We start from the raw sequence: 15,970 nt of genomic DNA on the forward strand, positions 1-15,970 counted from the left end.
AGTGTATTCATTCTGTGTTGGATGGTATATTCTATATATGTCCGTTAAGTCTAAATTGCTGATTGTGTTGTTGAGATCTATAGTTTCTTTATTCAATTTTTGTTTGGACGATCTATCCAGTGGTGAGAGAGGTGTGTTAAAATCGCCTAGTATTATTGTGTTGTGGTCTATTTGGTTTCTGGAATTGAGAAGGATTTGTTTGACGTACGTGGATGAGCCAATGTTCGGGGCATAGATATTTATGATTGTTATGTCTTGCTGATTTATGCTTCCCTTAAGCAGCATGTAATGTCCTTCTTTATCCCTTCTGACTAGTTTTGGTTTGAAGTCCACATTATCTGAGATGAGGATGGCTACTCCAGCTTTTTTGCTGTGTCCGTGTGCATGGTATGTTTTTCCCCATCCTTTCACCTTTAGTCTATGGGTGTCTCTTTCTATGAGATGAGTCTCTTGCAGGCAGCATATTGTTGGATTTTTCTTTTTAATCCAATCTGCCAGTCTGTGTCTTTTGATTGATGAATTCAGGCCATTAACATTCAGGGTTATTATTGTGATATGATTTGTATTCCCAGTCAATTGACTCATATTTGTTTTTGACATGATTTGGTTTCTCCTTTATTTGGCTATTCCTTTAGGCTAGCGCCTCCTGTTGCTGATTTGCATCGTTGTTTTTCATCTCTTCCTCATGGAATATTTTGCTGAGAATGTTCTGTAATGCTGGCTTTCTTTTTGTAAATTCCTTTAGCTTTTGTTTATCATGGAAGGATCTTATTTCATCGTCAAATTTGAAGGTAAGTTTTGCTGGGTATAAGATTCTTGGTTGGCATCCATTTTCTTTCAGGGCTTGGTATATGTTGTTCCAGGCCCTTCTAGCTTTTAGGGTCTGGATTGAAAAATCTGCTGATATTCTTATTGGTTTCCCTCTGAATGTAATTTGATTCTTTTCTCTCGCGGCCTTTAAAATTCTGTCTTTATTTTGTATGTTAGGTATTTTCATAATAATGTGCCTTGGTGTGGGTCTGTTGTAATTTTGTATGTTTGGAGTTCTATAAGCCTCTTGTACTTGGTTTTCCATTTCGTTCTTCAGATTTGGGAAATTTTCTGTTATTATTTCATTGAATAGATTGTTCATTCCTTTGGTTTGTTTCTCTAAGCCTTCCTCAATCCCAATAATTCTCAAATTTGGCCTTTTCATGATATCCCATAGTTCTTGGAGATTCTGTTCATGATTTCTTACCATCTTCTCTGTTTGTTCCACTTTGTTTTCAAGGTGAAATATTTTGTCTTCAATGTCTGAGGTTCTGTCTTCCAGGTGTTCTATCCTATTGGTTATGCTTTCTATGGAGTTTTTAACTTGGTTTATTGTTTCCTTCATTTCAAGGATTTCAGTTTGGTTTTTTTTCAGTCTCTCTAACTCTTTATTGAAATGATCTCTTGCTTCCCGTATTTGGTCTTTTAACTGTTGATTGGTGCGATCATTTAATGCCTGCATTTGCTCTTTCATCTCCTCCTTCAATGCCTGCATTTGCTCTTTCATCTCCTCATTAGCTTCCCTGATCGTTTTAATTACGTACATTCTGAACTCCCTTTCTGACATTTCTTCTGCTGTGCTGTCATTGGGTTTTATTGATGTAGTATCTAGGTTTGTTTGGGACATTTTCTTCCCTTGTTTTCTCATAATGGTCAGTTGTCAGTGGGACCCTGAGATATTGCAGTTTTCCACTATTGGCTTATAGTGTCCCAGTAGATTTCCAGTGTATCACCTCCCAGCCTTCAGTAGCCTGATGTCTTGGAGGAATCTGATAAAGCAGCTCATTCGAAGAATACTGCCCCTAGCCCCCTACTGGTTCCACGTTTTGGAACTGGCTCTGTGCGGAAATGCTCTCACTGTGGGCCTGCACCGTGCAGCTGGCCGTGTGGGAAGAGCCCACTGCCGGAGTGTGGAAGACTACCTTGGGAAGACTCAAGCTGCCCTGCCCGGCTCTGCTAAGCCACCTCTATCTGGGCCTGCCACCCGGGCTGAGCTTTACCCAGTGGGCAGACTCACCCGTGGCTCCACTTCAGTCCGAGTCTCTCAATGCCTCCCCTTCTTAACTCCTGGGTTGTGGAGCGACCGGGGGTGCAGTCTCCCTCTAGGCCGCCATCTTGGATCGCCCCGTGAAGAGAGCCCGCAGCCGGAGTGGGCAGAGCCGCCTGAAGAGGTCTCCGGCTGCCCTGCCCTAATCCCAGAGGCTGATTGCAGATCGAGGCTCTCCGCTGGTTCTTTGCAGGAGTACACTGCACTGCAGCGGCTCCGGGACTCGGAGCCTGCTCTGTTCAGACAGGCTCTCACTAGCGGGCCAGTTCCGTTCCGAGAACCTGGAGAAGCTGGCTGTGTGGGCGGGGCCCACCGCCGGAGTGCGCAGGACTGCCTGTGGATGACTCTAGCTGCCCTGCCCGGCTCCGATAAGCCACCTCTATCTGGGCCTGCCACCCGGGCCGAGCTTTACCCAGTGGGCAGACTCACCCGTGGCTCCACTTCAGTCCGAGTCTCTCAATGCCTCCCCTTCTTAACTCCTGGGTTGTGGAGCGACCGGAGGTGCAGTCTCCCTCTAGGCCGCCATCTTGGATCGCCCCGTGAAGAGAGCCCGCAGCCGGAGTGGGCAGAGCCGCCTGAAGAGGTCTCCGGCTGCCCTGCCCTTATCCCTGAGGCTGACTGCAGATCGAGGCTCTCCGCTGGTTCTTTGCAGGAGTACACTGCACTGCAGGGGCTCCGGGACTCGGAGCCTGCTCTGTTCAGACAGGCTCTCACTAGCGGGCCAGTTCCGTTCCGAGCGTATAAGTTTTCTTAATGTAAAATTTATGTTCATCAGCTTACTTTTCTTTTCAGCATTTTGAATATGTTCTCTCACTGCCTCTTCACCTCTATTATTTCTGACATTAACAGCTGTTAATCTTGGGAATCACTTGTATGTAATAGGTCATTTTCTGTTTGACTTAAAGGGTTTTTTCTATGTCTCTATTGAGCAATATTTAGGTTATGATGTATTTTTTGTTATTCTTTTTGACTCTTTGGAACTCATGGAGATTTTTGGTGTGTTGATTAATGTTTCTCATCAAATTTGGAATATATTTAGCCTTACTTTTTAAAATGTTTTATTCTGCTCTCCTCTGGTAATTTCATTACACTTATGATGGTATACTTAGTGGTATCCCACATTTCTCTGAGTCTGCTAGCTGTACTTCATTTTTTTTCTATTTGTTTTCATATTGGATAATCTCTATAGCTCTCTCTTTAAGTTCACTGTTCTTTTTTCTGCCAGTTCAACCCTTTAGTAATTTTGTTTCAGTTGCTATTCATTTCAATGTGAACCTTCACATTAAATTTTTTTTAATTTTTGCTTTTTATTTGATGAAACACTATAATTATTTAGTTCTTTAAACATAACTCCCTTTAGTTTTTTAAATGTATTTATAGTAATTGCTTTAAAGACTGCTAAATTCTACACATAGGTCCTCTTAAATGTAATTTCTGTTTCCTGCTTTTTATTTTGGAATTACTTACACTTCCATTCTTTGTGTATCAGACATCACTTTTTAATTTCTTCTTTTATCTTGCTAATGCACGTTGTTGGTCACAAAGTGTACAGTGTGAGTTTGATATAGTTCAGGAAATGAAAAATCTCAAAGAGAAATAAATCAAAGGTTTTCAGTTATGTCTTTGTATGCCACCATCAAAAAACTATAAAATACTTATTGCTACTAGTAAATTATACAAAGCATGCAAAATTCTATCATTTTAACCTCTGTGAACTTTTTTCTGTATAGCCTGTAACACATTTTCAAATGCCAGTACTTGAATGTATCCTTGTATAACTCCTTAAAATATATGAAGGGATATTTCTCCATGCATTCAACTTCCTAGCTTATTCTTCATGGATGGGTTCCTGGCCTCTTTGTTTATACCTGCATACTACTGTATTTTTGATCTGAAGTATTATTTCACATAATGAGTATCTATTTTGATGACCTTCCTGACAGTACAGCAACTTATGATGATGACTGAGTGTTCACTTACACACACATCTAATTCAGAAATCTGAGTTTACCATCTTGATATTTTGAGGTATATTGTCTTTTCAGTATCAAATGTTGGTTTCATTTCTATCACTTTTGTGATTCTCATTCATTTTTCATTTAACAAAAAAATTAGAACATTTTTTCAGCAAACTGTATTTGGATGAAAAAGATGATCAAAGATGATAATCTCTGATTATATGAAAAAATGTTCAACATCTCTAGCAATTAGAGAAAAGCAAATCAAAATTAAACTGAGATTCCATCTCAATCCAGTCAGAATGGCAATCATCAAAAATACAAGTAACAAGAAATGTTGGTGAGGATGTGGGGGGAAAGGTACACTTACACATTGCTGGTGGGACTGCAAATTGGTGCAAGCACTCTGGAAAGCAGTATGGAGATTCCTCAGAAAACTTGGAATGGAACCATCATTTGACCCAGTCATCCCACTCCTTGGTTTATACACAAAGGACTGAAAATCAGTATAGTACAGTGATGCAGCCATATCAATGTTTATTGCAGCTCAATGCACAATAGCTAAACTATGGAACCGACCTAGGTGCCCTTCAAAAGATGAATGGATAAAGAAACTGTGGTACATACACACAATGAAATATTACTCAGCCTTAAAGAGGAATGAAATTATGGCATTTGCAGGTAAATGGATGGAACTGAAGAATATTGTGCTAAGTAAAATAAACCAATCCCAAAGAACCAAAGGTTGAATGTTTTCTCTGATATATGGACACTAATTCACAGTGGGGGGGGGGGGGGTAGAGAATAGAGGTATTCTGGACTAGAGAGAGGAGCATGAAGGGAGGGGAGGAGGCATAGGAGTAGCAATGATAGTAGAATAAAGAGGACATCATTACCCTATGTGCACATATGAGTACATGATCTGTGTAAGTTCTACACCATGTACAGCCAGATGAATGAGAAGTTATACTCCATTTATGTATGATGTGTCAGAATTCATTCCACTTTCATGTATAACTAATTAGAACAAATAAAAATATTTTTAAAAAGTCATTTGGTTACCATAAATATTGTCTCTAAATAATTTTAAACCAAATTTTAGCTTACTTTTTCCCTGAAAAAATATGTAATCACTACTATTGACTTAATAGTTAGGTTTAAAAAATGTACCATAAGGTAACACACGTGCAAGTGATAGGAGGTGGACAGACATGAGGAGTAGGAACATCTTCATGTAATTCTACAGATTGGGCCTACATGCTGGCCCTCCAACCACCTTCTTTTAAAAAGCAATTTAACTAAGGTTATTCTGGTCCTACTCTGGCTTAAATAGGATGTTACATTCCTCAACAAACAATCACTTATCATTAGGGTTATTCTCTCGGGGTTATGGAATATAAGAATACTCTTTGCCTATAAGAACACAAATTACCCTAAAAAGAATTTTTGTGACCTTTACACAGATGAAAGATCCCAAGACTCAGGAAGACAGGACAATTAAAAGTAAAACCCACTAACCAAAAATCTGTCGAAACAAGTTCCAATTAAAACGACTCAGTGCAGACCAAAGTAGCCAAGAGTTGCCTTTAGATCTTTAGCTTGCTATTTTAATCTATTATAATAAATCATCCCAGGTGTTTTTCACTTGGGCATTTGTGGACAAAATCATGCATAGTAAAAAGACTTTAAAATCTGATGCAATCCTACTGTCACCCAAGAGTTAAGAGGTGATACCTGAATTGTACTCACTATCTAGTAACTTCCCTAGGACCCTGTTTCATAAGCTTTTCTTGCTACTCTGACCATAAGACCTGACAAAAGCAATTTTGGAGGAGGAAAAGTTTAGTTGGGGGCTCAGTTTTAAAGCCCGTACACAACTTCATTCCTCGGGTGTGAGGTGAGGCAGAACGTCATGGCAAAAGTGTGGCAGAGGAAAACAACTGGGAACACGGCACTAGGAGACAGAAACAGAGGGCTCTGCTCAACAAGGACACAACACAACCAAAGGCATACCCCCTGGGACCCACCTCCTCCAGTCATACACTACCTGCCTATGGTTACCACCTGGTTAAGATCTATCTTAGCACTAAGATAGATCTTAGGTTAAGGTTTTCATAACCCAATCATTTCACCTCTAAACTTGCATGTCTCACCCATGAGCTTTTGGGGGATTGCTCATATCTAAATCACGACAACTCCCAATAAAATCAGGGAACAAAGGCAGCAAATTGCTCTCTGGAGATGACCCACCCTCTTCCTGGAGGTCATTTTCCTTTCTCTTGTAATAAAATTTGCTATACTTTTACTATGTTTGTGTCTTGCTTGAAATCTTTTCCTGCAAAGACACAAGAGCTAAGAAATACCACATGACCCTCCCCTCAGATTCCCAGGATCTCTGCTAACAAGTAAGAAAGATTTAGCTATGATAATACTTTACAACAGTGAAAAATTGGGGGAAAAAGGTGAAAAAGGACTGATTAAACAATCTGTGACACACAGATATAATGAATACCCTGCAACCATTAAAAATAAAATTCAAACTGATATTAATGGCATATCACATAGTAAAATTTGTGTCAAATCATATATGATGTATTCCTGCTAAAATATGTGTATGTGTCCAATTAGTAGTAAAAAAAAAATGCACACATTTACTTCCTTTTGCTTGTTTTTCCTAGCATTTTGTCAATTAACATATAAAATGAATTTTAGAAGTATTAATTTAATTATAAATATATGCTGTCTTCATATAGCCTCAATTTGTTTCTATGTACCTGTGCTTAATTTTCAGAGTTTAGATACTATAGATCTAATCACAATTAAAAATTGAAGGAGGAGAAAAGATAGCCTCTTCAACAAATGGTGCTGGGAGAATTGGAAATCCATATGCAACAGAATGAAACTAAACCCATATCTCTCACCATGCACGAAACTAATCTCAAAATGGATTAAGGATCTCGGAATCAGACCAGAGACCTTGCATCTTATAGAAGAAAAAGTAGGTCCAGAGCTTCAACATGTCGGCTTAGGACCAGACTTCCTCAACAGGACTCCCATAGCACAAGAAATAAAAGCAAGAATTAATAACTGGGATAGATTCAAACTAAAAAGCTTTCTCTCAGCAAAGGAAACTATCAGCAATGCGAAGAAAGAGCCTACAGAGTGGGAGAAAATCTTTGCCAATCATACTTCAGATAGAGCGCTAATCTCCAGAATCTATAAAGAACTCAAAAAACTCTACACCAAGAATGCAAATAATCCAATCGACAAATGGGCTAAGGAAATGAATAGACACTTCACAGAAGAAGATATATAAGCAATCAACAAACATATGGAAAAATGTTCAACATCTCTAGTAATAAGGGAAATGCAAATCAAAACCACCCTAAGATTCCATCTCACCCCAGTTAGAATGGCGATTATCAAGAATACAAGCAACAACAGGTGTTGGCGAGGATGTGGGGAGAAAGGTACACTCATACATTGCTGGTGGGGCTGCAAATTAGTGCAGCCACTCTGGAAAGCAGTGTGGAGATTCCTTAGAAAACTTGGAATGGAACCACCATTTGACCCAGCTATCCCATTCCTTGGCCTATACCCAAAGGACTTAAAATCAGCATATTACAGAGATACAGCCACATCAATGTTCATAGCTGCTCAGTTCACAATAGCCAGATTGTGGAACCAACCTAGATGTCCTTCAGTTGATGAATGATAAAGAAACTGTGGTATATATATACAATGGAATATTACTCAGCCATAAAGAATGATAAAATTATGGCATTTGCAGGCAAATGGATGAAACTGGAGAATATCATGCTAAGTGAGATAATCCAATCTCAAAAAAATCAAAGGAAGAATGATATCACTAATAAGTGGATGATGACACATAACGGGGGTGGGAGGGATTAGTGTTAGGGTTAGAGTTAGGTTTAGGGAGGGGGGCAAGAATGGAGGAAGGAAGGACTGTATAGAGGGAAAAGAGGGGTGGGAGGGGTGGGGGGAAGGGAAAAATAACAGAATGAATCAAACAACATTACCCTATGTAAATTTATGATTACACAAATGGTATGCCTTTACGCCATGTACAGAGAAACAACATGTATCCCATTTGTTTACAATAATAAAAAAATAAAATAAAATAAAATAAAAAATTGAAGGAATTTTATCTCTTTCATTATCCTACCCACCAAAAACATAGTACTTTAAGCAAACCGGTATATTTATGCATGACTTTTGTTTATTTTATCCTCCTTCAATTTGCCTCTGACCCTTGATATATTGAGTTTAATTCTCTCCTTATCAGTTGTAAATTTCTCAGTGATAGAAGATTGAGGCAAACTCTCCATTCTCCACATTTAATTTTCCCTTTTATTTAACTGGTAACCTAGTCTGTTCTCATTCCTGTAAAAGCTGCACACCTCTTATGTTGCTTTGAGGGTGGCATTTTGTTCTTTGAGTTTCTTCTACAGTGAGGACTCAAGCATATAATCACAGTCACTTGGGAGGCTAAGGCAAGAGATTCTCAGATTTAAGGAAAGCCTGGGTGAATTAGCAAGATCATGTTTCAAAAATAAAAAGAAGGGAGTATTGCTCAATGGTAAAGCACGTGCCTAGCATGTGCAGGACCCTAGGTTCAAATCTCAGTACTACAAAAAAAAAAAAAAAAAAAATCACACATAAGCTTCTTGAGCAAGGAAACAAATTAATATTTTTATGTCCTTTCTCTTTGCCAATGATAACTTTTTTTACAGTGAATGGACAAAGAAGATAGACACTTGGGGAAAAAATCATGAAATAGATCAGAAAAAGTCATTTCTCCTAGAATTATTTCCAGATTCAATAGGAAGAATTTACCCTTTGTTCTTTCATCTGTGCTGCCCTGATACATGGTAAAATGGGTTTATTTCACTTTTTTTCCCCCTGTATCATAGTTTCTTAGCTGGTTTAGTCAGCCTTTTCACTGCTGTGACTAAAACGATCTGACAAGAATAATTTTAGAGGAGGAAAAGTTTATTTGAGGGCTCACAGTTTCAGAGGTCTGAGTCCATAGAAAACTGGCTCCATTCCTCAAGTCTTGGGTTGAGGCTGAACATCACGGTGGAGGAGTGTGGCAGAGGGAAGCAGTTCACATCATTGTGATCAGGAAGCAGAAAGAGCAAGTCTTCATTTATCAGATACAAATATATACCCCAAAGCCAAGTCCCAATTCCCACCTGCTCCAGTGACACCCTACAACTTCAATTACCACAACTCAATCACTTTCCCTCTGAACCTTTTTGCATTATCTCACATGTGAGCTTTTTGGGGACACCTCACATCCAAACCATTACATTAGGTAATACATCTCCCATGTCTGCCATAAATCCAATGCTTTGAGGTCAGGGCATTTTCTGTACTTATCTCTGTTTTCAATCCCTGATATCCCAATCCTCAATATAGAGTGATCACTCAATAATCCAATGTGCCAATCAATCATCCTAGTACTGACTGTACTACCAACCAACTCTGTAATTTTAACATGGTCAGTTGGGTCTTTGAGTTTATTTTTCTTATTTATAATGAAAATACTATCCACTTTATAACCTTATTGGAGAATTGAACAAGGTAACGAGCATGTAGATTTATTTGCAAAAAACAATACTGTTTAATTAGTATTAACACACCTGAGTGATTTCAATTATAACATTAGTACTGAATCCAAGCTTTTTTTGTGTAAGAGATTCCACTTGCAAAATGTCTTACAAAGAGTTAGGCAGCTTACTTGCTCTTTATCCATATTGTATCTTCCTTCCCAAATGTGTTATCATGGGTTATGCTGAATTTTTACATCTTCGTAAAGAGATCATACTCTTGTTTCTAACATTCACATGTACAAAAATTTGGCAGTTTAACTCATACTTCTAATTTCCAGAATATATAAAGAACTCAAAAAACTCTACACCAAGAACACAAATAATCCAATCAACAAATGGGCTAAGGAAATGAACAGACACTTCACAGAAGAAGATCTACAAGCAATCAACAGATATATGAAAATATGTTCAACATCTCTAGTAATAAGAGAAATGCAAATCAAAACTACCCTGAGATTCCATCTCACCCCAATTAGAATGGCGATTATCAAGAACACAAGCAACAATAGGTGTTGGTGAGGATGTGGGGAAAAATGTACACTCACACATTGCTGGTGGGGTTGCAAATTAGTGCAGCCACTCTGGAAAGTAGTATGGAAATTCCTTAGAAAGCTTGGAATGGAATCAGCATTTGACCCAGCTATCCCACTCCTTGGCCTATACCCAAAGGACTTAAAATCAGCATACTACAGAGACACAGCCACATCAATGTTCATTGCTGCTCAATTCACCATAGCCAGATTGTGGAACCAACCTAGATGTCGCTTCAGTTGATGAATGGATAAAGAAACTGTGGCATATATATACAATGGAATATTACTCAGCCATAAAGAATGATAACATTATGGCATTTGCAGGCAAATGGATGAAATTGGAGAATATCATGCTAAGTGAGATAAGCCAATCTCAAAAAACTAAAGGACGAATGATCTCGCTGATAAGCTGATGATGACATATAATGGGGGGTGGGAGGAGTTAGCGTTAGGGTTAGGGTTAGGTTTAGGGTTAGGGTTAAGGAGGGTAGCAAGAATGAAGGAAGGAAGGACTGTATAGAGGGAAAAGAGGGGTGGGAGGGGTGGGGGGGGAAGGGAAAAATAACAGAATGAATCAAACAACATTACCCTATGTAAATTTATAATTACACAAATGGTATGCCTTTACTCCATGTACAAACCTAGAAAGAACATGTATCCCATTTGTTTACAATAAAATTAAAAAATTAAAAAAAAAAAAAAGAATTAACAAATAGAACAGTAGAACAGAAAAAAAATTGGCAGTTTATTCTTTTTTATTAGATTGTGCTGTCCTCCTTAGACATTTACTTGATCATATTTGTGACCTCAAAATTTAAATGTAACTTATGGAGATATGCCTAAGTTAGTGTTCAGAATGTGTGAGCTGCTTAATATAATTCTTGAATAAAATCATTAAAATGAATTAAAGATAAGAACTTTTGAATTACTTTCATTGAACTATGGAATAAATCTTGACATAGCATATAGCATTAGAAATGCTATGAAACTAATTGATATGGATTGTAATATTAAAGCTGACCCAGTCAGTTTTCTGGGTTCTATTTTCCTAGTCTTTGTGCTGGAACTGAACTTTGGCAGGTAGGAAGTATGTTCTAGTTATTCACTTACATCCTGCAAAAGGAAGACCAGGGAATTTCAAAATTAATTTTGACAGATATGACAAATGGGGGTTGCCATTTCACACCTAGAGCATGAATATTTCAATGGCAGAGAATCAGCAACTGTTAATTAAAAATGGGTATTGTTAATTGGGCCCAGTGTTGTGGTTTTGTCAGCAGCTTCAGACCCTTTCAGACCTATTTCAGTGTATCCTGATGGTCTGATAAGATAAATGCCTTTTCTTTCAGGTATGGATGATAGCAATTATGACCCAGATTTTTACCCCTTCATCATATTGGTTCTATAGTTATATAAGGATACACAAGTGATTATGTTATCTCCACGGTCCTTCTTTCATCTCAATCCAAAACATCTGCTTAACATAGCAATATCATAGATGTTTACTCCACAATCTTTCTTAAAAATATTTTTTGGTTGTCGATGGACTTTTGTTTATTTATCTATTTTTTATTTACATATGGTGCTGAGAATCAAACCCAGTGCCTCACACCTGCAAGGCAAGCTCTCTAACACTGAGCTATAAACCCAGCCCTCACTTCACAATCTCTTACAATGTAAAGATCAGGGATAGCCAAGCACACTGGTGAAGCTATAATTTAAAGATTCTTTCAAACCAAAAAAATTGGCTTAAAATGTAAAAATATTTGAGACAAGATTCATTTCTTTTAGATTATTATAAATACCCAATCCTACAATTTATTTTTACCACCAAAGTGTATAATTGACACAATATGATAATTTAATGTACAAATAGTAATTCTGTAGGCAAAAAAATAATTATAAGAAAGAGTTATATATTGGAGCAGAACATTAACTGGCTAATATTAACCCAATTCTTCCATTAATGTTGATTTAGCAAAACAAAAAGGAAACCTGAAGTATAAATTTGGATCCCTGCTTCCATACTAGTGATCAAACCCAGGGCTGCTTTACTACTGAGCTACATCTCCAAGCCCTTTTATTTTTTTATTTTGAGACAGTCTCTTGCTAAGGCGCCCAGACAGGCCTCAATCATGAAATCCGCCTGCTTTAGTCTCCTGAGTAGCCTGGATTCAGATGCATGCCACCATACTCAATATACATTTGGATCATAAATCCATTTTAAAATTATTGCATGGTCCAAGTAAGTTAGTTACAGCATTGTATCACAGTATTTCCATGTCTCTAGTGAGTATGGGGAAGTTTCTCAAAGTTTGTATAGAGAATGTTTGAGGGCTGCAGGGATGTAGGAGGGATTGCAACATGAAGAGCTAGTTACTCCAGAAAACATGTCTCTTTCTTTCATTTTTTCCTACTCTTTGAATATTCTCCGATTTAGTTATTTTGGGAGCCAAGGGTCAACATAGTACAGAAACACGCCAGAGTCACTCTGAATGTGCACATTTGAAAACAGTGTTCTTCCTGATCATTTGCAGTTATCCTTTAAGTCACATAAATGTCAAACATAGGGAAGAAATCAAATGCTCAAAGAAACCCTGCCTGACCTCCAATCTAAATTAAGTAAATCATTCTAAATGATCTTTAATAGACTCTTTTTCTTAACAAAATTTTCCACAATTTTAATTATATACACACTCTCAAATACTATTTCAAAAACTCGAACAAATAACCACATAACTTTAGTTCGTGCAAGCCTGTGTACACTAACGCTGATATCTGGTGCGGTATTCAGAATTTTCTTGTTGAAAGAATGCATAAGTTGAAGAATGAAACGGTAATGGGAATGTTGGGATTTTTGTGTTGGTCTAAGAAACTTGGAAAGATATAGGGTAGTATTTTCACTGGCATTACTTGCTCATAATTGTTAGCTAACTCATTACAAAAAGTATACAAAAATGATGAAAACTATGGAAGAGACTGCTATCTTGAGGAATCTGACCTATATTGCAATCAAAATAAAACTAGATACACTTGAAACAAAACTTTCATTTCCATACTTATTCCAAAACAAATGAAACCAAGCAGTAACACAATGAAAAAATGAACAAGACTCTTATATATTAAAATCCATTTCTCTGTCACTAAATGGTAATAAACAGGACCTAATTTTTAAAAAATGGTGTTTTTTCTTTCTGTGTCTTCAAACACACACAATGACAAAAAGCACCATTATTCATTTCATTTTATTGTTTTACAGTTAATAAATAAGCATCGAATACAAACAAGTCTTTCCAAATAGGACTTAGGTACATGACATCCTCACAAGGCCTATTGTTAAATGTCCACTCATGTCTGGCCTTTTGGAGTGGCTACGAATGGTGCCATTTAATGGCAATCCTAGAATGATTTTTTTTCTAAATTAAGATTTATTTGCTAAAAAAACACTAATTCATTTTATATTCACTACTGACAGCTATCAAATAATAATAACCATGGGTCTACATCAGGCTGGTATGTATTCAATCTTTTTATCTACAAGGAAAATATTCCATATCCTATTACCAAAGCCCTGAGCCAAGAGACCCCAAAATAGACTTACTCATAACTGAGCCTTAGTGACCAGAAATAGGCAGATAAACATTGAACTGAAAAGGTAGGATTTCATAAAGCTTTTGTCTATAATCCTCCAAGTAGGGTAGTTGGTTCTGCTGCAGAGTTAATTAGCATACATGTGGAAGCAGTTTATGGATGCAGTTTAATCCCAAACAAATGTGAAAATAAGCTCACATTGTTCTGTAGAATGATTTACATTCATTATCATCTACTTAAAAAAACACATGCTTTTAAAAAAAAATCATTATTCCTTCCAGAAAAATCAGTGAATAAAGCATTTCCATATTTGTACTTTTGAAAATTATGTATTTCCAGACAAGGTCATATTTTTTCAAATTGAAATAAAGTGTAAGCTTATGTCTAAAACTAGGGTTTCCAAACTTGTCCATATACAAAGACATTACAAAATGACATAGGATTCATGAAATTAGTTAACAGATTTTTGACTATACATCATTAGAAATCCAAACTTGTTTTGCTAGTTTCTATAAAAGACATTTTGGAACTTCATTAAGTGAAATCTCTATAAAAGTCTCATGATGGAAATAACTCAAATACTTTTATACTACTCTAACTATGAAGTAACAAGTTTGATATTTTAATATGGCTTATAAAATTGTCTCATTATTTGTTTGTGATCATGGTTTTCAGTGGACATGATTTGATGGGAGATACACAGTTATTGTACATTATAATTGTAATGATGAATAAAATTATAATGGAGTTTGACTACTCAAGATTCAAGGGAATCTATATCAAAATGAATATACCATGAACTGAGTTGGTTGTATTAGGATCGCTGAAATGCTCTAATTGGGATGCTTAGGGGGAAAAATGGAGTCCTCTCACTCCTAGTCTTTTTGAACTGTTGTAAAGAACCAGGTCAAAACCTAAGTGACCAGACAGGTTGAATAAGGAAATATTCAATCTTTAAAACACTTGATTGATTTACAGATGCTTCAAGTATGGTAAGCCTTTATCCATCAACAAATATTTAAGAACTTTATGTGCCAGACATAAGACTAAGGGCTTCAATACAAGTTGGTTTTCCTTTCCTTCAGAGGATTATAGCCTCATGGGGGGAAAGAGTTATGGAAATTACTAACAGTGGGATAAAATTTATAATAAGCAAATCTCAGGATAATTGTAGGAAAGCCACCTAACTCCTAGGGAGGACAAGTCAAGGGGAGCAAGTACATCAAAGATGATCTGTTAAAGGTAACTAGATTGAGAATAAATGAATTTTTAAAAATTATTTTTATTTGTTCTTTTTAGATATACACGACAGTAGAGTTATTTTGGCATATTATACATACATGGAGTATGACTTATTCTAATTAGGATCCCATTCTTGTGGTTGTACATGATGTAGAGTTACCCTAGTCTTGTATTCAAATACAAGAATAGGAAAGCTATGTCCAATTAATTCTACAGTCCTTCCTATTTCCCTCTCCTCTCCCTTTCCTACTTTCCCCTTTGTCTAATCCAATAGACTTCTATTCTTCCCCTCCTCTCCCACCTGGTTGTGGGTTAGTATCCACATATCAGAGAGAACATTCCGTCTTTGACTTTTGGGGACTGACTTATTTCACTTAGCATGATATTCTCCAGTTCCATCCCTTTAATAGCAAATTCCATAATTTCATTCTTATTTATGGCTAAGTAATATTCCATTATGTTTATATGCCACATTTTCTTTATCCGTTCATCTGTTGAAGGATACCCAGGTTGGAATGAATGGAATGATGAACATTAACCCAGGGAAGAAGAAGGGGTGGCTTCTACAAAGATGCTTTTTTTAGAAATGGAAGGTACTCAGTGTTGACTATTATTTCAGTGTATAATTTGCATATAGGAGGTTGGTGATGCATGAAGCTGGGGAAATTAAAAGTAGGAATCAGTCTGGAGGCATGTTAGGGACTTTGAACTTTATATTTGGTTTATCAGCTACTTGCCTAGACTCATTTCACTCTTCTGTGATGTTTATTAGGCTTTGCTATATGTTGAGTACTGTCCTTAGCCATGTTTGAAGGCTAAATTCACCCCCTCTCTCAAGATGAAATTTGGTAATGATGAATCTATCTTACACTCCATCTAAAAGTGTTGGTTATGGCAGATTCAAAACGAGGCACCCATCCCTTCTTCATTTCA

This window comes from Sciurus carolinensis, chromosome 6, assembly GCF_902686445.1.
Source record: "Sciurus carolinensis chromosome 6, mSciCar1.2, whole genome shotgun sequence".
Taxonomy (NCBI): domain Eukaryota; kingdom Metazoa; phylum Chordata; class Mammalia; order Rodentia; family Sciuridae; genus Sciurus; species Sciurus carolinensis.